The sequence below is a fragment of the Tupaia chinensis genome, unplaced genomic scaffold (assembly GCF_000334495.1).
Source record: "Tupaia chinensis unplaced genomic scaffold, TupChi_1.0 Scaffold000101_1, whole genome shotgun sequence".
Taxonomy (NCBI): domain Eukaryota; kingdom Metazoa; phylum Chordata; class Mammalia; order Scandentia; family Tupaiidae; genus Tupaia; species Tupaia belangeri.
Window position 1 is genome coordinate 4528422 of NW_006159565.1, and position 23879 is coordinate 4552300.

A 23879-nucleotide genomic window follows, 5' to 3' on the forward strand; every position below is an offset into this window, starting at 1 on the left:
ACTTCTGACAAACTCACAGGGCAGGGAAAGATGTGTTGTGTTTCTGAACCACATCAGAAAGATTTTGTTTGAGGTTTTATTCTTGGTGTTTTGAATGTATCTATTGATTTGGTGAAGTGAGATGTCACTGCTCTCTCTGACTCCTGCAGAAATGATCTTTCAGCTTGGCAAGTGACTGATACTGTTTTCCTGTTGAAAGTCTGGCACATATAAGCTTTAAATAGAAATTGGATTTCATAAAACTGAGTATTTGATATGCTTACCAGGTGCCGTGTCCTGTGTGTATTTATTTCTCTCAACAACCTGGCAAAATACAATTCATTATTCCTATTTCATACTTTAGAAAGTGGACTGAGAAGGATTAAGCAACATGTCTGTAATATTTAGCTCTAAGTTTCTCTTTCTCCAGATCTTGTTAGAATGTACAAAGTAAATGCATAAAACCAGTTTCCAGGTTCCTGGCCTTTCTCCCTCCCTACCTCCATTCTCCCAACAGGCGACTCCACTTTGGACTATCACAGGCTCATTAACAGTCCACATTTCAGATGAGTATCATCCTGCAACTTCTCTTGCATATTAAAAGGGAAATTCTTAGCCGACTAGAATACAAATGAAGAGGGTGGCCTTCTAGTTATCAGATGCAAGTTTTTATAATGCATTTTCCACATTTTTCAATTATGAAATGCATTGAGCATACAAACTACCTCTGTTCTGTGAACATATGAGTATACACATGCATACACACACACACACACATACACACACACACACACACACAAATATGAACCATTACTAGCACCATCACTACCTGAGGTAACTCTGCAAAATAGTACATATATTTCTTATACATGTTTGTGTGCTTTCTAACACACACACATACACTTATACACACATGTGACATTCACAAATAAAAACACAATATGTGCTTTTATATACATGCATACACATGCATACATCATATGCATGTGTGTATATATATCATATTAGTTTACATACACTATATCATAATATGTAATATATATTTATAGTATACATCAACAGTATAGTATATTACTTTGCATTTTGAATCTTACTTAAATTTGGATCACATTGTATTTATGCAATCTGTTGCAACATTTTCTTTTCTTTCCTTTTCTTTTTTTTTTAATTTGCTAGCAGGCATGTGCACTCCATGGAGAGAGAGACACACAGAGAGCACTCTTCTCCCCATGTCCCCATGGAGAATGGTCACAAAGCCATCCCTTCTCCGTATCTATTATCCTTTTGGAATTTGGGCATGTGCACACACATAACCAGTGTGTTTTTTCAAGCCATGGTTGGGGATTCGAACGGTGCAGTTGACCCTGTGGGATCCAGCTCCCATAGCTACCAGGTCATAACTGGCCCCCTTGGTTTTTTTCACACATTATGTTCTTGAGGTTTACTTCTATTGCACAGAAAGATCTATATATTCATCTACTTTACTTTGGGATGTAAAAGTGATATCTACCATTTATTTAGCACTCTCTGTATTAAGCACTATTTAAGCATTTTCTGTGTGTGTTCTCATTTAATCCTTGCAAAAGTGCTATATGGGAAGGAAGCATGAAACTTTTCATCTGAAAGAAGCTGGGAAGAGGGGTAAGTGACTCTTCTGAGGTCAGTGCTAGTAATGGGTCATCAAGAGTCTGACCCCAGAACCCAAGGTCTCAGCCCACAGGCATTGCCCCATGCCACACACCCTTGACCTACATATTCACAATGGTTGTTTAGGCCAGCTTTCAGGGACAGAGAACACAGTGTCTTATAGCCTGAGTTCTTCACTATGACTTCTGCAGCTCCATATACAGCTACCAGACAATGGTTCCACTCGAAAAAGATAAGGGGCAATGCAAGCTGCAAATCTAAGGTTGAAAACTGTCAGCCCTGGTCAGCCGTCAGATAGGTTGTAGTGGAATTTTCTAGTTTTTAATTCGGAATTGTGTGTAAGGTGGATAACAGGATCAGGAGTCCCAGCAGCATTGGAGGCCTTGCTCTCTGGGAGCCCTGGTTGTGGAGCTCGTGGGATAATCAGGGTCTCACAAAGAGAAGGAAAAACACAGAGAGAAGCAGAGTGACATTACTGTCTTCCATTTCTGGTCTTTACCTCTGCTATTTCTGTGTCTTTACTGCACTGTGAGCTGCTTCTCAAAGGTTGGAGGGATTTCCATGTCAGCTGGTCTTTGTCGTGTCATCAAGACCCATCCTCGTCAGACATGTCAAGGTCATTCAATGAACACTGAGGAGTTTCTATAGCACCTTAGTATTTTGATTACAGGTGACAGAAATTCAGTTTGTCATGATGGCTCTGCAAGGCTAACTCACATATAAAGGTTCTAGGTTCACGTCCAAAGACCTCCTTGACTATTTCAGGCACACACATGACCATGATCCAGGGATGGTGAAGCTGGGGGCAGATCATGGAGTCAAGACTCCTAGGAATTCTGTCTCTCTGTTTCTCTCAATCATAGAAGAAATAAATTTTTTTTTAAAAAATTCAGTTTATAAACTTTGAGGATAGAGGGAAATTTATTAGCTCATGAAATGAATAAAACACTAAACAAGATAAACAACTGCAACGGCTGGAACATGGTCAAGCTTTAGAAAAATCTGAAACCATTAATGCTGTCTCATACCTCTAAGTCTTTCTTCAAAGCTTTTACCATTGCTTTTCACTGAAATGAGCACTCTCTCCCAAATGGGTTTAGACATAGAACCTTTGGGTGGTTGTATGAATTAAATGAGTTAACATATGTAAAGCCATAATAATTTAATTTCGTAAGTTAAGTGCCTCAAAAGATATCCATAGTATTTCTGCTATTTTTGTTATAATTAAAATAATTTATATTACTTATGATTTATCATTATCATGATCATTGACCAATTCTGGCCTTAATCTATATTTACATTTAGACATTTATTGATTTACGTGTTTATGTATTATGTCTCCCCACCCCTACCAGATGATAGCTGCTCACCCTGAAAGAAGACATGTTATCTGCTGCCTTTGGTGCTATAGCTTTGGAACCCAGGACAGTGACTGGCCCAGAGTAGTACTCAGCTTCAGAAATCAGCACAAGATTGTATCATCTCTCTTGTTCCCAAATCCAAAATTCCTAAAGAAGGGTTCGGATTGGCCTAGCCTGGGCCACAGACCCATTCTTAGATCAATCCAGTGAAGCCAGAACAGAATCATGTGATAAAACATGGCTGTTTCTCATTACCTGCATTCAGAGAAGGAAAACAAGCTCAAGCCAAACAATTCAATAGATATTTACCATGGACAGAAGGACTTTGTCAACATTGAATTAGAAACTATAGATCATTATTGGGACAAGCAGTTAGAGTAATGGCTATGTTGTTGGACTCCCATGTAGTTGACCACACTTCAAGTCCGACACCTGGTGGCTTAAACTCACGCCAGGTGCATGTGCATGCATGCCCAAGACCCTGAGAGGAGAATGGAGGAAAAGGGATTGTGGCGTGCCCATCTCCCCTGGGGGGTGATTTCTCGCTTTCTGTCTCTTTGTCTCTCTCTGCCTTTCTGGCGAGTTCACGCTCCCTATAGGAAAAACCTCTAAAAAAAAAAAAAAGCAAGAAAGAAAGGAAGGAAAAAAGGAAGGAAGGAAGGAAGGAAGGAAGGAAGGAAGGAAGGAAGGAAGAAACTATAGATCATTATCTGTAGTGACCATCTTAAGGTTACCAACAGTCCCAAGACATTGATAATAACCTCATAATCTCAAAGTAGAGACATGTCTTCTGTCACTTGCAAAATTGTTATAGGGGGTGCCAGGGGGCTGGACTCCCACAGGGCCAACTGTGGTTTGAGCCCAGACCTGGTGTGCATGAGTGCCTAAAATTCCAAGCGGAGAATATAGAAGAAGGGATTGTGGTATGACCAACACTCCTGGGAGGTTATTTCTCACTTTTCCTCTTACCATCTCTGTCTCTCTCCAGCGAGCAAAACCCTTCTTATGTAAAAACCTAAAAATAAAAATTGCTATACTGTACATAGCTTTGGCAAACAAAAGAAGTATTGAGGAATAAATGTGAAAAATTTGTTGCAATAAAAATACCACCTGAGAAAGACTTGAAGCTATTTTACTAACCCAAATCTCAGTGTATCTGTCTCTAGCATCCTCTGGCTCCTTGTCCTTCGTGTGGTGCATCACTTACCTCCCCCAAATGCCCTGGTTTTAAGGGGTGGCTCCATAACTCCTTTCTATACATTGTCCCTGGCACCCAGTGTAATACATTTCACAGTCATCTCTAAGTAATTACCTAAGGAACAAACAAAGGAGGGAGTAGACATGGGTTGATTGTCACCAAGTGGTTTGTCCCACTGCAGATTAGATGAGACGGAAGAGTAGGATGCCCTGGCAGTTGGATGACACAGTTCCAAAGAGTACCCTCAATGACCTCTCTATCTATCTGGGATGCCCTGTAGATATTTCTCACAAGAGAAATCCATCAACCTCTGTTCTAGTCTCAAGTGTTGCTAGTAGCAAAAATATTTGAATCTGGTAATTTAAGGAGCTAGAGGTTTACATAGCTCATGGTTCTGAAGGCTAGGAAGTCCAAGAACATAGTGCTGACATCGACTGAGGGTCTTCTTGCTGTATGACAGTACAGTGGAGGGAGCACACATGTCTGCGTCCATGCATCTCCTTTGAAACCCACAAGGACTCAGTCATGGTGGCCCCACCTTGATGCTTAATCACTTCTCAGAAATCCTACCTTTCAATACCATAACTGAATTAAGTCTCTACCTTCTCAGCACTGTTACAATGACTCAACAAATTTCAACATGTAAATTTAAGAGGGTCAGGACCATCAGATAGTGTAATGGCTACATCACTGGACTCCCATATAGTCAACCGCGGTTCAAGTCCCGGACCTGGTGGCTTAAACTCATGCCAAGCACATGTGTGTGTGTGCCCAAGATCCCAAGAGGAGAATGGAGGAGAAGGGATTGTGGCATGGCCATCCCCCCCGGGGGTGATTTCTTGATTTCTGTCTCTCTGTCTCTCTCTGTCTTTCTGGTGAATGCACGCACCCTATAGCAAAAACCTCTCCAAAAAAATAAAATAAAAATTTTTAAGAGGGTCACATTTAAATTACAGCAGCCTCTTTAATACAAAGTATTCTCAAAAAGTTGACCTATGCCAAAAAAACAAAATTGACCTATGCCTTAAACCTTGTCCCTTCATCTTCCTTTGCAATGGCGCTTTGAGGGCAGAATATGTTTTTCAAACTCAGCTTCAGTTCTGTGCTACTAGAGAACTTTTGGGAAGCACAGGTTCATGAACTTTCCCTCAGACCTACTCAATACAAATTTCAGAGAAACAGGGACCTGGGATACATGTTTCTCAAATACTGCACAGTGAGATTCAGAAATGGTCCTACCAGGAATCAAGATGTTGTGTTCTAGTCCAGCTCTGTCAATCATGGTATTTCTCCCCTTAGTGCCTCAACTCTTTCATAAAATGAAGGATTGAATAAGCCACCTTGAAGGTCCCTCCAATACCAGTCAAAAACCTGGCCTGGGTGTGGATCTTCCAAGAGAGAAGACAGAACTCTTCAGCTATTACCCAAGAATCCCCAATCCACTCTGAGCCAGGGAGAGAAAAATCACTAGATTTAGTGCTATCAAAACGCAGATCCCACTGTCAGGTCTTCAAGAGCCATAGTTGACTTCTATGTACCAAACTAACATGTGCTCAACTGGGCCTCCATGCATAGATACTGCAACCTCTTCGTGTTGGTCTCAGTCCTACAAAGCCCATCAGAAGTTGTCTAGGGACTTTCATTTTTATGTTTTCCTTGTCTTCCTTCCTTCCTTCCTTCTTTCCTTCCTTCCTTCCTTCCTTCCTTCTTTCTGTCTTATTTTCTTCCTTCTGATGCTGGAACAGGGCAGGGATGCTCATTCCAAGGACCAGAAATCAGGTCTGTACCACTAATCTCTTTGACAAAGAAGCAAAAGTTGGTGAATAAGAAATTTACTCAGTGATGCCAACACCAGGGAAAAAGTGGAACACAATCCAGACTGCTACATCACTGGACTCCCATATAGTCAACCGCGGTTCAAGTCCCGGACCTGGTGGCTTAAACTCATGCCAAGCACATGTGTGTGTGTGCCCAAGATCCCAAGAGGAGAATGGAGGAGAAGGGATTGTGGCATGGCCATCCCCCCCGGGGGTGATTTCTTGATTTCTGTCTCTCTGTCTCTCTCTGTCTTTCTGGTGAATGCACGCACCCTATAGCAAAAACCTCTCCAAAAAAATAAAATAAAAATTTTTAAGAGGGTCACATTTAAATTACAGCAGCCTCTTTAATACAAAGTATTCTCAAAAAGTTGACCTATGCCAAAAAAACAAAATTGACCTATGCCTTAAACCTTGTCCCTTCATCTTCCTTTGCAATGGCGCTTTGAGGGCAGAATATGTTTTTCAAACTCAGCTTCAGTTCTGTGCTACTAGAGAACTTTTGGGAAGCACAGGTTCATGAACTTTCCCTCAGACCTACTCAATACAAATTTCAGAGAAACAGGGACCTGGGATACATGTTTCTCAAATACTGCACAGTGAGATTCAGAAATGGTCCTACCAGGAATCAAGATGTTGTGTTCTAGTCCAGCTCTGTCAATCATGGTATTTCTCCCCTTAGTGCCTCAACTCTTTCATAAAATGAAGGATTGAATAAGCCACCTTGAAGGTCCCTCCAATACCAGTCAAAAACCTGGCCTGGGTGTGGATCTTCCAAGAGAGAAGACAGAACTCTTCAGCTATTACCCAAGAATCCCCAATCCACTCTGAGCCAGGGAGAGAAAAATCACTAGATTTAGTGCTATCAAAACGCAGATCCCACTGTCAGGTCTTCAAGAGCCATAGTTGACTTCTATGTACCAAACTAACATGTGCTCAACTGGGCCTCCATGCATAGATACTGCAACCTCTTCGTGTTGGTCTCAGTCCTACAAAGCCCATCAGAAGTTGTCTAGGGACTTTCATTTTTATGTTTTCCTTTTCTTCCTTCCTTCCTTCCTTCTTTCCTTCCTTCCTTCCTTCCTTCCTTCTTTCTGTCTTATTTTCTTCCTTCTGATGCTGGAACAGGGCAGGGATGCTCATTCCAAGGACCAGAAATCAGGTCTGTACCACTAATCTCTTTGACAAAGAAGCAAAAGTTGGTGAATAAGAAATTTACTCAGTGATGCCAACACCAGGGAAAAAGTGGAACACAATCCAGACTGTTTCTGTATTACTAGACAAGATACAAAACTTATATAGAGGAAGAGATCAGTGTGAGATACATTTTTTTGAGAGGGTTTTGCTATAGGGCATGTGCACTCACCGGAGAGGCAGAGAGACACAGAGAGACGGAAGTGAGAAATCACCCCCTGGGGAGGATGGCCATGTTCCAATCCCTTCTAAATTCTCTCTTAGGATTTTGGGCACACACACGTAAGTGCCCGGCATGAGTTTGTTAGCCACTGGGTCCAGGAATCAAACCATCAACTACATGGGAGTCCAGCGATGTAACAATTATGCCATCTGCTGGTCCCAATGTGAGATAAAATTTTTTTAAAAAAAGACAAATTATTCATTCTCTTGGGGCAAAAGTGATGAGGAGTTTTTATCATTGCCTTTGGCAGGATCACAGCATCACAAGGAGACCTAAGAGTGTCAGGGCACAAGCACTGCTTGAAGGGGCACTTTCCCTTCCCAACATATAGGGCAGCAAGGAATGACTGATTTCTAGTTTCCATTCTCTTCAAGAGTCTTAAATATAAGCAATAATTAACCAGACAGAAGCAGGGACCAGCAGATGGTGTAATGGTTATGTTGCTGGACCCTCACAGCTCAAGTCCCAGGACCGGCAGCTTGAAACTCACATGTGCGTGCATGCCCAGAATCCCAAGAGAAGAATAGAGGAAAAGGGATTGTAGCATGATCATCCCCCTGGGAATGATTTTGTGCTTTCTATTTTTGTCTCTCCAGAAATATGCAAAAAACAAACAATTCTCTAAATAAAAACAAAGACAAGAAAGAAAAAGTCAGAAGCAAATAGAATCAATCAAGACGTCTTAACTCCTGGTTTAGAAGCTGGTGAGGCTGATAAATCCTTAATATGAGGGGGCTGGTGGCATCCTTCCCTTCCCTATCTGTACAGGAAGGTTATTGTTAACTTCTATTGGTTAAGCATTAAGCTCCATCTGCCGAGGGGGGGCGGAGAGGTAAAAGGCTAGGTTCTGTTAAGACTCATTGTAAAATAAAAGATAGATGTTAAAGACAAATTTTCCTAAATTTTAATCTATTAAGATGGACTCAATACTAGGTGTAATATGGAGTCGCTTTGGTTTTCTTATGACTCGGTTACCATTTACTCCCCTCCCTCCCTTCCTCTCTTCCTTTCTTCCTTTCTTCTTTTTCTTACCTCAGGTGCAGAGAACTTGGTTAATATACCTCAGTTCATGGCATACTCTCATTATTGATGGTGTAGAGTATTTCTCCTGTTTTATTAAATCCTCTTTTGTCCCATTTCCCCAGTCCCATTTCTTTATGCCCACACCATAGACAAACATCCCAATGATTTGATACTCATCCCTTTTTGTGTGTGTGTCTGTGAAATGTGTTTTTTAAAAATTTGCTATAAGGCATATGGGCTCATCAGAGACAAAGAACATGAGAAACCACCCCCCAGGCAGAATGACCAATACCATAATCCTGTTTCATCCATTCTCCTCTCTGGATTTTGAGCACGTATACACACATGCCCAGTATGTTTTTCAAACTGCTATATCCAGGACTCGAACCAGGCAGGCAGCTATGGGAATTAGCTGCCTTAACCAATATCCCACCTGCTAGCCTTGCATATTGTTCTTGTGTTTACATAAGTGGAGTTTTGCTTACAAACCTTTCTTATATAGCATTATACTTGTAAGTGCTCTCTGTGTTGCTGTGAGCATCTGCAGATCTTTGCTCCCCAAGTTGGCATCTGTTGTGTTTTTTATCCATCCCGTGGTGATGGATATTGGGATTGTCTTTACCTTCTGTCTCACCAACACCACAAACAACGCTGCAAGATCATCCATCATGTTTCCTACAGACCTGGGGGGAGAGTTTCTTTAGGATCTTTAACCCAGAGTGGAATTGCTGAGTCATACAAGATGAATGTGCTTCCATTTCTCTAAGCACTGACAGATTGCCCTTCAGAAGTGCGGTCCTTTCACTGTATGTGCTAGCCGGCTTTTCTGCTTGATAAAAATATCTCTTCTATTCCCTAAGGCACATGAAATTCCACCAGTAGACATTCCTTTAGGTCATAAAGTCTTTTAGATTTTCAAGGTTTCCTCTAATAAAATTCAAACATCCCTCTGGATGAAATATGGGACATGTTTTTCTTCTCTTGAGGTTATGAAGATCACATAAATAACTCATCAAAAGTGCCAAGCCCAAGAGTCTGGCACATTCATGGATATTCAATGAATTTTGATTTCTTTCTTTGAAAACCAGGCAGGCAGCTATGGGAATTAGCTGCCTTAACCAATATCCCACCTGCTAGCCTTGCATATTGTTCTTGTGTTTACATAAGTGGAGTTTTGCTTACAAACCTTTCTTATATAGCATTATACTTGTAAGTGCTCTCTGTGTTGCTGTGAGCATCTGCAGATCTTTGCTCCCCAAGTTGGCATCTGTTGTGTTTTTTATCCATCCCGTGGTGATGGATATTGGGATTGTCTTTACCTTCTGTCTCACCAACACCACAAACAACGCTGCAAGATCATCCATCATGTTTCCTACAGACCTGGGGGGAGAGTTTCTTTAGGATCTTTAACCCAGAGTGGAATTGCTGAGTCATACAAGATGAATGTGCTTCCATTTCTCTAAGCACTGACAGATTGCCCTTCAGAAGTGCGGTCCTTTCACTGTATGTGCTAGCCGGCTTTTCTGCTTGATAAAAATATCTCTTCTATTCCCTAAGGCACATGAAATTCCACCAGTAGACATTCCTTTAGGTCATAAAGTCTTTTAGATTTTCAAGGTTTCCTCTAATAAAATTCAAACATCCCTCTGGATGAAATATGGGACATGTTTTTCTTCTCTTGAGGTTATGAAGATCACATAAATAACTCATCAAAAGTGCCAAGCCCAAGAGTCTGGCACATTCATGGATATTCAATACATTTTGATTTCTTTCTTTGAATATGAGAACTGCCACAAAAAAAAAAAAAAAAGAAAGAAAAGAAAAAAAGAGAAAGAAAGGAAGGAAAAGAAAAACACTTATTAACAACATCTGGGAAGGGAGAGCAATCGGGAGAGGTGGAGATGAGTTACCTTCCAAGCAAAGCTGTCAGGGGAGGAAAGACCCTGGAATAGCAAAGTCATCTTCCCCTGTAGGATTGTTCACTGGGGCAGACCCCATCTGAGAGCTCATCTTGAAACAGGTCACCCTTGCATGTGATGAAAACCCCTGGGAGGGCTTGTTAGGACAAACGAAGCTGAATCCCATCCCTAAAAGGTTCTGAGCCACGAGGTCTCCATTGGGTTGCATCTAACAAGTTCCCGGTGATGTTCCTGCTGCCGCACACAGATCTCCTTCACGTAACACAGAGACTCTGTTGAAGGTTTCTCTGAATTTCCTTAGAAATAATTCACTCTCACAGGAAAGACAGAAGATAATTCTAGGCATCCAGAAGTCAGATGCAGACCCCAGTGCTATGATGAATAAGCTAGGGTACACCCCAAAATTTCATATGACATGTTCTTTTATTGAGAAACCTTGCCAAATGGATTTATTATTTTTAGATTTTAGGTGGGATGGGCAGATTCAACTCCCCTACCTATGCTGAGCCTATAGTCTCCTTTTATGTTTATGTTCCTACAGGAATGTTTTCTGTCTGGCCTTCCCATCTGACACGGCTATTTTGGGAAGTACCCTGGGGCTTTTAGTCCTCTCAGTATCATCCCTACCACAGGTAGAACTGAAGAGAGTCTTTATTCCAACCTCCTCCATTTATAGAAGTGAAATCTCTTGCCCAAGCATCTAAAGAGAATCCATATGGCAGTATAAAAATCCCCAGAACTGAAGTCTGGAGAGGACCTTGGTTTGAATTTATCCTTTTTTTTTTTTTTTTTTTTTTTTTTTAGAGAGATTTTTTTGTATAGGGCGTGTGCACTCACCAGAGTGACACAGAGAGGCAGAGAGATAGAAAGTGAGAAATAACCCCCCAGGGGGAATGGCCACTCCATAATCCCTTCTCCTCCATTCTCCTCTCAGGATCTTGGGCACACACACACACACATGCCCAGCATGAGTTTAAGCCACCGGGTCCGGGACTCAAACTGCGGTTGGCTACATGGAGTTCAGCGACATAGCCATTACACTAACTGTTGGTCCCTGAATTTATCCTCTTCAACTTCCCCATTAACCTGAGCATTAGACCCCAGGAACCTGCCACCTCAATTTCCCCTTCCACAGAATGGTTATCAAAATACCTGTTGTCAAATAGAAAACAAATCCACTTAACAAGGAGAGGGTTACTTCAAGGGGAAAAGGATCTATCACAATAGGGAGAATGCTATTACCCTAAGGTCTGCAAGTGTCTCAGAGTGAGGCCAAGAGAATTTTCTTTTATCGAGCACTAAATAGAAAGAGCTCGGTGTGAAGAAGGGGCATGATAGTGATATTATCAGATAGTAGATTGGAGAATGTTTTACCCTGAGTCTAACCTGTTTTCCAGAGGTTTATGTGGTGGCTCTGGCTGAGGGTAAGCCTGGAGGAAGGAGAGGCTTAATCAAAGCTTGGTTAACAAGCATTTCTTTCCAACTAGACAAGCAGTTCAGCTGAGTTTATAAGGCAAAAAATTCAAAAGAGAAATTAGAGAGTCTGCCTTTGTCAGAGGTAAATGCAGACATCCCTGAGTTTTACCTAATCTTCCAAGGAAGAGATTTTTGAAGAAAGCCATTTTCTAGAACATAAAAGGGTAAAGTGGCTTCGTTCTTCTTTAATTTTTTTTTTTTGAGAGATTTTTGCTATAGGGCACATACACTTGCCAGAGAGATAGAGAGACGAAAAGTGAGAAATCACCCCACCAGGGGGGATGGCCATGCTGCAATCCCTTCTCCTCCATTCTCCTCTCAGTATCTTGGGCATGCATGCACATGTGCCTGGTACGAGTTTAAGTCACCGGGTCCAGGTCTAGCGACATAGCCATTACGTCAACTGCTGGTTCCCATAAAGTGACTTCTTAACTTTCAGGTAAAATTTAACATCACCACTACCTACCTCTCTTATAAGACTGGGAAAGATGACTTGAGGTGCCAGCTCCTGGTTTTCAAACCTAGGATTCCTGGTTGGCACTGATCCCGCTGTCCATGGTTGCACCTCCTGTAGCCCCTCTGCACTGTGGGTGGTCCTCAAAGTGCCCCATGTACCTTCCTTTCCCAATATGCCCAGGTTGGAGTCTCTGGGCCCTTCAGACCACCCTCCTACTCCTCCTTTAGTATCTGTCTTTCTCATGTCTTAATTTTTTCAGAGAAATTCCTCCTGGAAACAAAAGCATCCTGTTCCCAGCTTCTATCACTCTGGCAGAAACAGAATTGAAGAATTAATTCAAGTCATGGTAAAATAAATCAAATATATTTATTACACACCTGAGCTTGCAGACAGAGATCTATCTCTCTCAGATTTCTTTTCTTAATTCTACATCTATCACTCCCTTTGGTTTCATGATATAACAAGAACCTTGAGAATGTGCTTACAACGTGCAGTCTCTCCCTGATGCTGCCCTGCACGAACATGGAGCTGAATTCACTGTGGTATATCTTATTGCCAATTGAGGGTAATAAATAAAACTTGTCATTTTCACTCCATAACCCAGAATTACTCAAATATGTCCTTGTCAAAATAACCTATGTTGAACAAGCACTGGTAAGAAAAAATTGCTATTTTTTTTCCCCTTTAATCAAGAAGAATTTCGCTTCCCAGAGCATTGAGTAGCAGCAATACAATCAGAATGGAATCAGAGAAGCACTTACTCTCATTTCATGCGGCTCTTCGTGTGGCTTCCAAATGCCCACTGCTGGAGCCTGATTATCTCTCTGCCAAAGTCAGAATTTGTATGAGTTTGACTAAAGCCAGGAGATCCAGAGATCAAGAAGGGAGGACAAGGTAACCTTGAAAAGTCATGTTCAGAAGAGAAGTTGGGGGCTGGAATGGTGGCACAGAAGCAAAACACAACATTCTGCAAGGCTGACCCACAGGGGAAGAGTCTGGATTCACATTTGGAAATTTCCCTGAGTATTCTGGGTATGTGCACACTCAAGATCTGGGTCAGTTGAAACTGGGGTGGGACATGGTGTCAAGACCCTATTGGGGCTGCTGTCTTTCTCTCTTGCTCATGGAAGCAACAGATAAACTTTATTAAAAATATATATTTTTTAAAAAACTCCAAATCCAGAGGTTAGAGCTGGTTTCTAATGTTGCAACCTGGTAATATTGGAGAGTATGCTCTATGAAGTCAGGTTCCCCAGGCATTACATTCCCTTTAACTGAGGCTATAGAATACATGTAATGTGGGTTTTGTTTAGTTGTACTTTAAAAAACAGAGCCATTCTCAAAGTTAACTAGGCTACATCACATATAATAGGACTTTACTCAAAACCAGACAAAGTATTATAAATTAAAGATCCATGCTAGCCCAGACACAATGGTACACAGATAATGCCACCACTTGGGAGGCTGAAGGCTGCATGTGTGGCCTGGGTTTGGTTCCCAGGACAACCTGAACACATTGTGCATGGCTGCACATGCATGTAATCCTAGCTAATGTGGAGGCAAGGACAGGAGGATGGTAACAAGGGAAGGTCCTGTGAAAAAGACCTATCTCTTGGTGCCAGCAGGTGGCGTGGTGGTTAAGGGCTCTGGACTCCCACATGGTCTACCATGGTTTGAGTCCAAGACATGGTAGCTTGCTTTCTCACTTTCCTTTTTCCTCTCTCTCTCACTCACTCACTCACTCACTCTCACTCTCACGCTCTGTCTCTCTCTGGTCAAATTAAAATAAATAAATAAAGTTTAAAATAATTCTTTAAAATAAAAAAATAAACCTATCTCTGTCTCTCCCTGTCTCTCTCTCTTATAAAGGAATATTTTTTTTTAATATCTGTGTGGAGATTCTATATAAATGATATATATTATGTTTCTTGTCCTAATCTCATCTCATAGTATAAAAAAGAGAGTATGAAGAGCTGTCATCATTTCTCTTCATCAGCTCTCACCTCAGAACTATGCCACCATCAAAAAAAAAAAAAAAATAGAAGAGGACCCCAAGACATGGACTTAGGAACATGAGAGGTAATCAATCACAGAAGCAGGGTAAAGAACTATGAAAGTAAGCCAAGGAAGGGAGAAAAGCTAAGAGAACATTAAATAGAATGTTACCATAGTGGGGTGCAGATATACAGTGGTACAGGCAAAGTTCCAGGTCTGCAATTTGTGTCTACCTGGACCTGCTGCATGCACTCACATCAGTGCCTATGATTCTGGCTGGCTGCAAGGCTGAGGGCAGGTCACAGTGTGACAATCCTGTCAAGAGTATCCCCCTCGCTCATGAAAAAAATAAGTTAACTAATTTTTTTTTTAATAAAAGGGTATCATTATGGGTAACTAAAGTCAGTCTTATTGGAGACATTCTGAGTCTATGTGAAATACAGTAGGAGGGAAGAAATGTGTATTTATCTAGTAACTGCTATTTTCATTGGTTAAGGGCTACTCCTTGGGTATTCTCTTCTTAGAGGACCCTATTAAATAAAAAGAGGAATTCCTATATGCCAATTTTAATGTGATAGATATGTGATAATTTTTAAATTAGAATTTTAAATAAACCATCACATAAATACTTTGATGAACCATTATGAACAGACTTGAAACAAATGAAACAGTACAAGTTCTCAAAAAAAAAAAAAAAAAGAAGATATAATGAAGAACCAAGCAGAAATTTTAGAGCTGAAAAATATAACAACTGATATTTGTTTTGTTAGGGTTATTATATCTTCCAGGTTTATCCAGTTGATGTTGACTGACAGAAATTTATTGGGATTTTGCTTTTGTTTTTGTTTTTTATGGCTGAGTAGAATTAGTATTCCATTGTACCTATGTGCCACATTTTCTGTATCCATTTCTCAGTTGTTAAGCTCTCCCATATCTTAGCTATTGTGAATAAAGCTTTAATAAACATGAATGTGCAAATGTCTCAGACAGGGTGATTTCCTGTCCTTTGGATATATACTCCAAAGTGGGATTGCTGACTGGATCAAGCAGTAGTTTTCTTTTTAGACTTTTGAGTAATATCCATACTGTTTTTCACAGTAGCTGTACTAGTTTATATTCCCACCAGTAGTACATAAAGGTCCCTTTTTCTCTGCAACCTTACCAACACTTGTGTTTATGTCACTAATTTGATTATTATACACTATCTACATGCTTTAAAAAATCATACGTACTCTACAAAGACATTCAATTATTAGATGTAAATTAGAAATTACAATAAAAAGTTTGACAAAATAAAAGTTATTTTAACAGAACTAATATTTTAAAATATATATATATAATAACTGAAATAAAAAAACTTAGTGGTTGGGCTCAACAGCAGACTGGAGGAAAAGAGGAAAGAACTGAAAGATAAAACAAAAGAAATTACTCAATATGAATATTAGAGAGAAATAGACATAAAAATGAAACATACCCTCAGGAATTTATGGAACTATTTAAAAAAAGATATGTAAGATCTTAAAGACATCGACCAAAATCTAAAAGACACCATCAAGCAACAGTGTCTAATCAACATTTACAAATAAACCAAGGTAAACTATATCCTGGGCTATAATATAGATCTCAAAATTTTATAAGAATTGAAATCATAAAGCATATATTCTCTGAATACAATGGCTTAAACTATAAAATCAATTATAAAATATTAACAGAAAAATTCTCCTAACATTTAGAATCCAAACAACTAAATAATCCATGATTCAAAAGTAAACTCTCAAAGAAATAAAAATACATTAAATTGAATGAAAGTGAATATATATTAAAATTTGTAAGATACAGATAAAACAGAACTAAAAGAGAAATTAATATCACCAAGTTCATGTATTAGAAAGAGTAAATGTCTCAGATCAATATCTAAGCTGCTATCTCAAAAACTCGGAAAAAGAAAAGAAAAATAAACCTAAAGCAAGTAAAAGAAAAAATATAACAAAGACAAGAGCAGAGCAGAAAACAATGAAACGAAAAATACAGAAAAGCAATAGAGAAAATTGATTAAGGACCAGCAGATGGCGTAATGGCTATGTCACTGGACTCCTATGTAATGAACCACTCTGTTCAAGTCCTGGACCTGATGACTTACACTCACGCTGGGTGTGAGTGATTCCAAAAGGAGAATGGAAGAGAAGGGATTGTGGCATGGCCATCTTCCCGGGAGGGGAGTGATTTCTAGCTTTCTATCTCTCTGTTGCTCTTTCTGGCGAGCGTACACACCCGATAGCAAAAACCTATCCCTCCAAAAATTGACTAAGCCAAGAATTGCTCACTCAGGTAGGAGTGTATTTTTTTGTTCGTTTTTAAATTTGGAGAGATTTTTGCTATAGGGCATGTGTGCTCACTGGAGATATAGAGAGACAGAGAGAAAAAAAGAAAGAAATCGCTCCCCAGGGGGATAGCCACACCATAATCTCTTCTCCTCCATTCTCTTCTTGGGACTTTGAGCATGTATGCACATGAGTGTGGTGTGACTTCCAAGCCACTAGGTCTAGTATTTGAGCTATGGTTGGCCATGTGGGAGTCCAGTACGTCAACCACTCTGGACATGAACCTGAAACCTTACTTTTTGAGTCAACCTTGTATCGTATCACATTTTACCACTGCACTGTCCCCAAGAATTAGTTCTTTGAAAAATTCATTAAAATTGAAAAACCTCTAGCAAGCCAGGAAAGAGAGAGAGAGAGAGAGAGAGAGAGAGAGAGAAGATACAAATTACCTGTATGAATTTACCAACCAATTACCAATGAACTATCACTAAATAAATACACTAGAGAAATTAAAGATATCAAAATGATAATAAGGGAATTTACTACAAACAACTCTAAACACATCAATTTAATAACTTGTATGATACAAAGTAGTATTTTGAAAAACAAAAACTACCAAAACTCACCCATTCAAAAATAGCTAATTTGGATATCCCTATAACTATTATGGAAATTGAATTTATAATTTTAAAAAGCTTATAACAAGGACATCTCAATTTTTTTTCAATTTTTTTAGAGAGGTTTTTTTTTTTTTTTTTAACTATAGGGCATGTGCACTCTCCAGAAAGACGGAGACAGAGAGACAGAAAGTGAGAAATCACCCCCCTGGGGGTGTGGTGGCCATACTGCAATTCCTTCTCCTCCATTCTCCTCTCAGGATCTTGGGCATGTACACATACTTGCCTGGTGTGATTTCAAGCCACTGGTTCTGGGACTCGAACCATGGTCAGCTACATGGGAGTCCACCAACATAGCCATTATACCAACTGCTAATCTCAAGAAGGACATCTTTAAGTGCAGAATTTTACTGAAGAATTTTACCAAATATTCAAAAAAATTTAACACCAGGTTTACAAAATGTCTTCCAGTGCAAAAAAGAGGGAACATTTTCTAATTAATTTTTTGAAGTTTATATTACTCTGATACCAAATCTATATGAAAACAGTACCAGAAAGAAAACTGTAGCCCTATATCCATCATGAATCTAGATGCAAACATTCCATTTCTCTGACTCTTTTTCTCTTTCAAAAAATAAAAAATAAACATTTTTTAAAATGTTATTTTCAACACTTAAGAACTAATATATTTAAGTTTAAATCTAGTAAAACATGTACAGACTTGTATGGTGAATACTAAGATAGAGGGAAAAAAGTAAATAAAATATTGAAATATGTAGAGACATACAGTGTTCATGGATAGGAAGAGACAATATAGTAAATATATATATTGATATACAGGTTTAACATTGTTTATATTGAAAGCAAGATTTTTTTGTAGATATAAATATTATTCTAAAATTTATATGAAAAAGTAAATTAAAATAATTTCAAAAAATTGAATGAAGTAGGAGAAACCTGATTTGAAAAAATGTGATATAACTACAGTGGTCAAGCTTTCTGATACTGGCAAAGGAGTAATAGATACATAGACCAACACAACAGAGAGCTCAGGAGTCAGGCCCCACTGCCTAATAGTTAAGGGAGCTGGATTCCACACAGACAATTTCAAGCCCCAGCAGCTTGAAAACACTCCAAAGGCATGTGCATGCATGCTCAAAATCCCAACAAGGCAGAGAAATCAAGGAGAAAGAACTGGAGCATGACTACACCCCATTGCTTTCTCTCTTCCTTGCTCTCTGTTTTGTTTTTGTTTTTGTTTTTGTTTTTTACCTCTGCTGAGTGCATGCACCCTCTGCCAATCATAGAGAAAAAAAGATTAGAGAGTCCAGGAATACACTCACACAAATATGTTCAATTGATATTAGACAAAGTTGTGAAAGCAAATAAGTGGATCAAATATATTCTTTCCAACAAATGATATTGGAGTAGCTGGACATTCATAAGCAAAAAAATAAAATAATCTTTCAGTTGCCTCACACCTAACATAAATATCAACTCAAAGTGGATTAGGGACTTAAATGCAAAGCTATAAAACTTTTTAAAGAATATAGGAGAAAATTTTGGGGATCTAGAGGTAGGCAAAGAGCTCTTAGACTTGACATCAAAAGCATGTTTCATAAAATAAAAAATTATTTTGATGAATTGTGTCTCATCAAAATTAAAATTCTGCTCTATAAAAGATGCTGATCTTAACAGATCTTAACTATCTTAAAGTGAAAAGACAGTCAGAATTGAAGAAAAACATTTTCAAACCACCTAGACAACACACTGCTAGTATTGAGACTAATGAACTCTCAGAAGTTAATTTTTTAAAGCAGAGAAAACGGGCAAAAGACATAAAAATGGCTTGAGAATAATAGTATATTTTGTGATAGTTTAATTCTCCCTATTAACTATTGCTCTCTTTCCAGCTTGATGCTACCCTTGAAAAACAGCAGTCTTACAACCATAGTAGCTATGAAAAACAATGGCCTGGAAACAAATAGTGGAAAAAAATACGGTTAGGAGCATCTTAAAAAGCTCTACTCATACAGAATGTCATTATGTGACCTGTCTGGCAGCTACCTGGTTTATAAAAAACAGCAGCTTCTACTTTTGCAAGGCAGTGTGGCGCTCCAATATACCTACTCGCCAGAGAAACCAGCGAAAATTACAAACAACCATTAATCAGGTGATTAAAATGAAGAAGACTGATAGTAAAAATGTAGAAAATAGAAATTAGAAACTTCTTTCATTGCCAGTGAGAATATGAAATGGTCCAGCTACTTTGGAAAATATTTTGGCAGTTCCTCAAAAAGTTAAATGTAGAGTTACCATAAACCTAGTGATTCCATTCCTATGTACACAGAGAATTGAAAGTGTGTCCATAAAAACTTATACATGACCATTCATAGCAGCTCTTTTCATAAAAGCAAAACAATGAGAACAACCCAAATGCCCACCAATTAATGAATGGATAGACAAAATGCAGTATATCCATACAATGGAATAGTATGTGACCATAACACAAATGAAGTCATGATACACACCATAACATGGATGATTCTTAAAGATATGCTAAGTGAAAGCAGCCAGTCAAGGAAAACATATTGTATGATTCTATGTATATGCGATGTCCAGAGTAGGCAAATATATGAAAAGAGAAAGTACTCAGAGCTGGGGAGAAAGGAATAGGTAATGATTACATTATGAATGAGTATGAGAACTTTTTAGGGTGATGAATATGTTCTAAAACTAGACAGTGGTGAGGGTTGTAGGATTCTGTGAATACACTAAGATCTATTTTTTTTTTTTGAGAGGTTTTTACTATAGGGCACATGCGCTCGCCAGACAGAGACATAGAGACAGAAAGCGAGAAATCACCCCCCAGAGGGGATGGTCACGCGGCAATCCCTTCTCCTCTATTCTCCTCTCGGGACCTTGGGCATGCGCCCAGCATGAGTTCTAAGCCACCGGGTCCGGGACGCGAACCGTGGTCGACTACGTGGGAATCCAGCGACATAGCCATTACGCTAACTGCTGGTTCCCTAAACTAAGATCTATTGTACACTTAGAAGTGTGAATTAGGGGCTAGCAGATGGTGTGGTAGTTAAGGTGCTGGACCCCTACATGGTTGACCACAGTACAAATCCTGGACCTAGCAGCTTGCTTTCTCACTTTCCTTCTCTCTCATTCTGTCCCATTCTGGTCAAATTAAAAATAAATCAACAAATAAATAAAGTCTTCATCACTTATAAAGGCATGATATTAGCATCTAAATTACTTTTACTTTCTAGCTACTAGAGCACCTACTAGTTTCACTTTCCTAGAAGTAATCACATTAAAAGAGTTAATTAGTTCATCCTAGTGTCCTTAACAACAAATAAAGTTAAAAAAAAAAAATCTTTTTTTTTTTTTTTTTTAGAGAGATTTTCACTGTAGGGCGCGTGCGCTCGCCAGACAGACAGAGAGAGACATAGAGACAGAAAGCGAGAAATCACCCCCCAGGGGGGATGGTCACGCCGCAATCCCTTCTCCTCCATTCTCCTCTCGGGATCTTGGGCACGCACGCACTCGCGCCCGGCGTGAGATTTAAGCCACCGGGTCCGGGACACGAACCGCGGTTGACTACGTGGGAGTCCAGCGACATAGCCATTACGCTAACTGCTGGTTCCCAATAAAATAATTCTTTAAAAAAGCATGAATCATATTGCAATAAAAGTACTATATATAAAATTTATATTAATTTAGAGAAAATTAGTATGCAGCAAATTAGACAATGTTATCACACTAATGTAAAAAGGGGGGCAATAGAATTAAATATTTGCCTGCATAAGTATAAAATATCTCTGGAAAACTACAATAAACACTAGAAACTTTGGTTCAAAGAGGAACACTGGGTAAGTTAGACATAGGAGTGAGAGGAAGATTTTCAGTTTACATCCTTTTTTGTAGTTTCTGAACATTGAACCATGTAATGATATCATGAATTCAAAAATTGAATTTAATAAGATTAAAAAACCAAAAACAGAGAAAGGAGGGACTGACTGGGCATCTCTCACACCCTTCTGTCATGGGTTAAGAACAGACCTGTAGCTGGAGTGGGGGCATATTCAATCCCAGGCACATCCAGCTGTCTGCAAAGTGGTTCCAGTAGCCTCTCTACAGTCCTCTGAAAAAGAGAGATAAATACCTGACAAGCAAAAGCATATAGGAGTGTGGAGAGGGTGCAATGACCTAGCAACCAGAGGAGCACCAAAGTATTGGCTGCACATAACCTGTAAGATTAAGTCCAGTGACTTAGAGAGAAACTTTCTGCCTTCACCACCTGGCTCCAACCTCCTATCCCTCCTGTCTCCAGCTACAGTATGCCACTGTACAGCTTCTCCAACTTCTTATGGTCTAGTAACACGTCATGCCCTTTCAAATAATTATGTGTTTGGGCATGCCTTCTTTGTTAATAATATTTACTTTGGCCCAGTTACAGTTGCACAGGTGATAGGGTATAGATCTGCAATGCCAAGGCCACATGGAAGACTGTGGTTGGATCCCAGGTCATGCAGATATATCTGTGCAAATGTGACCCTGGTAGGCTAGAAGGCTAGGGGAGGGGATTGTGGCATGAGATCCTTTAGAGAGTGCCAGTTTCTCTATCTCTCATGCTCTCAAAACTAAAAATAAACTTTAAAAATACATATTAGTTTCATCACCCAGCTGAAACATCACTTTCTTTGTAAACCCTTTTCTAGTTTTTGTCCCAATAATTGCAATGAATCATTCTTTCTGCCCTTCTTTTTGGCATTACACTTATTTTTCTGTTAGAGTTGTTATGCACGCAATTATTAAATGATGTTCATGTGGCCGTCTATCTCTTCCCCTTGACTTTTGGAAAGTAGAACACGTAGCCTTCACGGTTACATTCTAAGGTATCAGAAACTGACGGTCGTGGGACTCAAAGCCAGATGATTAGATTCATTTAACATAAGAGTAAGTTGGAGGAACAAGGGCTCAGAGGCTTCTCATGAGGCCCTCCAATTACCTGGCAACAGATCTGGGGTTTAGTTTTAGGAGTCATCTCTTCTTTTTGTTTTCTTAAGTTTTTGTCACAGGGCATGTGCACTCACCAGAGACAGAGAGACAGTAAGAGAGAAAGTGAAAAATCACCCCCTAGGGGGATGGCCATGCCCCTCTTGGGATTTGGGGTATGCGCACACAAGGAACCAGCGTGATTTTCAAGCCGCCAGATCTGGGACTCAAACTTCATTCTACCATATAGGAGTCCAGCACCTTAACCGCTACGCCACCTGCTGGTCCCCATCTGTTCACTTTTTACTGTGCAACTCTGTATGCCACAAATGGGATAAAATAGCTCATTTTTTAACATGTATAATAAATTATTTCTACTTGGTATTATAAAACTCAATAACTAAGAAGTGAAGTTGTGGCAGCAACACAAGGGCCATAGAGGCACAGTTAAGTCTTCAGCTAGATTCTAGATTTGTAAGAATTCTGTCTACAATAAGGGTAACGTCAACAAAACAAGGAAAAATTGATGATTCAACACTGGTGTTTAGGGGCCAGCAGGATGGTGATTAAGGCGGTTGGATCCCACAGGGTCAATTGCACTCTTTGAGTCCCTAACCTGATGGCTTGAAAAAAACATGCTCCGTGTGTGTGTGTGTGTGTGTGTGTGTGTGTGATTGAAATCCCAAGAGGAGAATGAAGAGACTGTGGGATGCCCATCTCCTGTGGTGGGAGGCACTTTAATTTTCTTTCTCTGTTTCACCTCCAGCGATTTAAAAAAAGAAAAAGAAAACATATTAATTTGCCCTCTAGCAATAAAAAAAAATTTAAAAAAAAACAAGAACCATCAGATGGTGTAATGGTTACATCACTGGACTCCCAGATAGTCGACTATGGTCTGAGTCCCAGAGACCTGGTTGCTTAAAACTCATACCACCATGTGTGTGTGTGTACGTGCCCAAGACCTCCAGAGGAGAATGGACGAGAAGGGATTGCTGCATGTCCTTCCCCCATGGAGGGGTGATTTCTCACTTTCTGTCTCTCTGTCTTCTCTGTCTCTCCAGCTAGCACACACACCCTATAGCAAAAATCTCTCTTAAAGAGAGAGAGAGAATAAATTGGTATTTAGAAGTTGCCCATTAGGAGTCCAACAGTGGCACAGGAGTAAAATATATGAATATATGACCCCCATGAGAAGGCTCCAGGTTCAAATCCAGAGACCTACATGAATATACAGTTACATGTGTGTGCTCATGACCCCAAACTGGCTGAGGCCAGGGCTGGATCACAACACAAGAGACCCTGTTGGGGGTACCTGTCTCTCTCTCTCTCTCTCTTTGTATCTTTTGCTTATGGAAGAAATAACTAAAGAATACCCCAAAAAATAAGAAGTTGACTGCGTGGGAAAAATTAGTTAATCATGGCACAATACACTAATTAAATACTAAATGGGTAAAATAGTTTTACTTTTTTAAAACATTAATTATTCAGTGTGACAATATTTTAATAATTTTGAGATAAGACCTGTTTGTTTTGATCCAAAAGCAAAGCAAGAAATTTAAAAAAGCAAATTCTGCTAGATTTGATCAAATTGTTTCTATTTATTTCTGAACTAAAATGAAAATAAATTAAAGGCAAAGGACAACCA

At 39.5% G+C, this 23879-nt stretch overlaps 1 pseudogene; it reads left to right on the forward strand.

The window, feature by feature from the left end:
• The first annotated feature begins 3224 nt into the window (after positions 1-3224).
• The window catches only part of LOC102483316 (THUMP domain-containing protein 3-like), a 131412-nt pseudogene continuing 110757 nt past the window's right edge, over positions 3225-23879 (forward strand).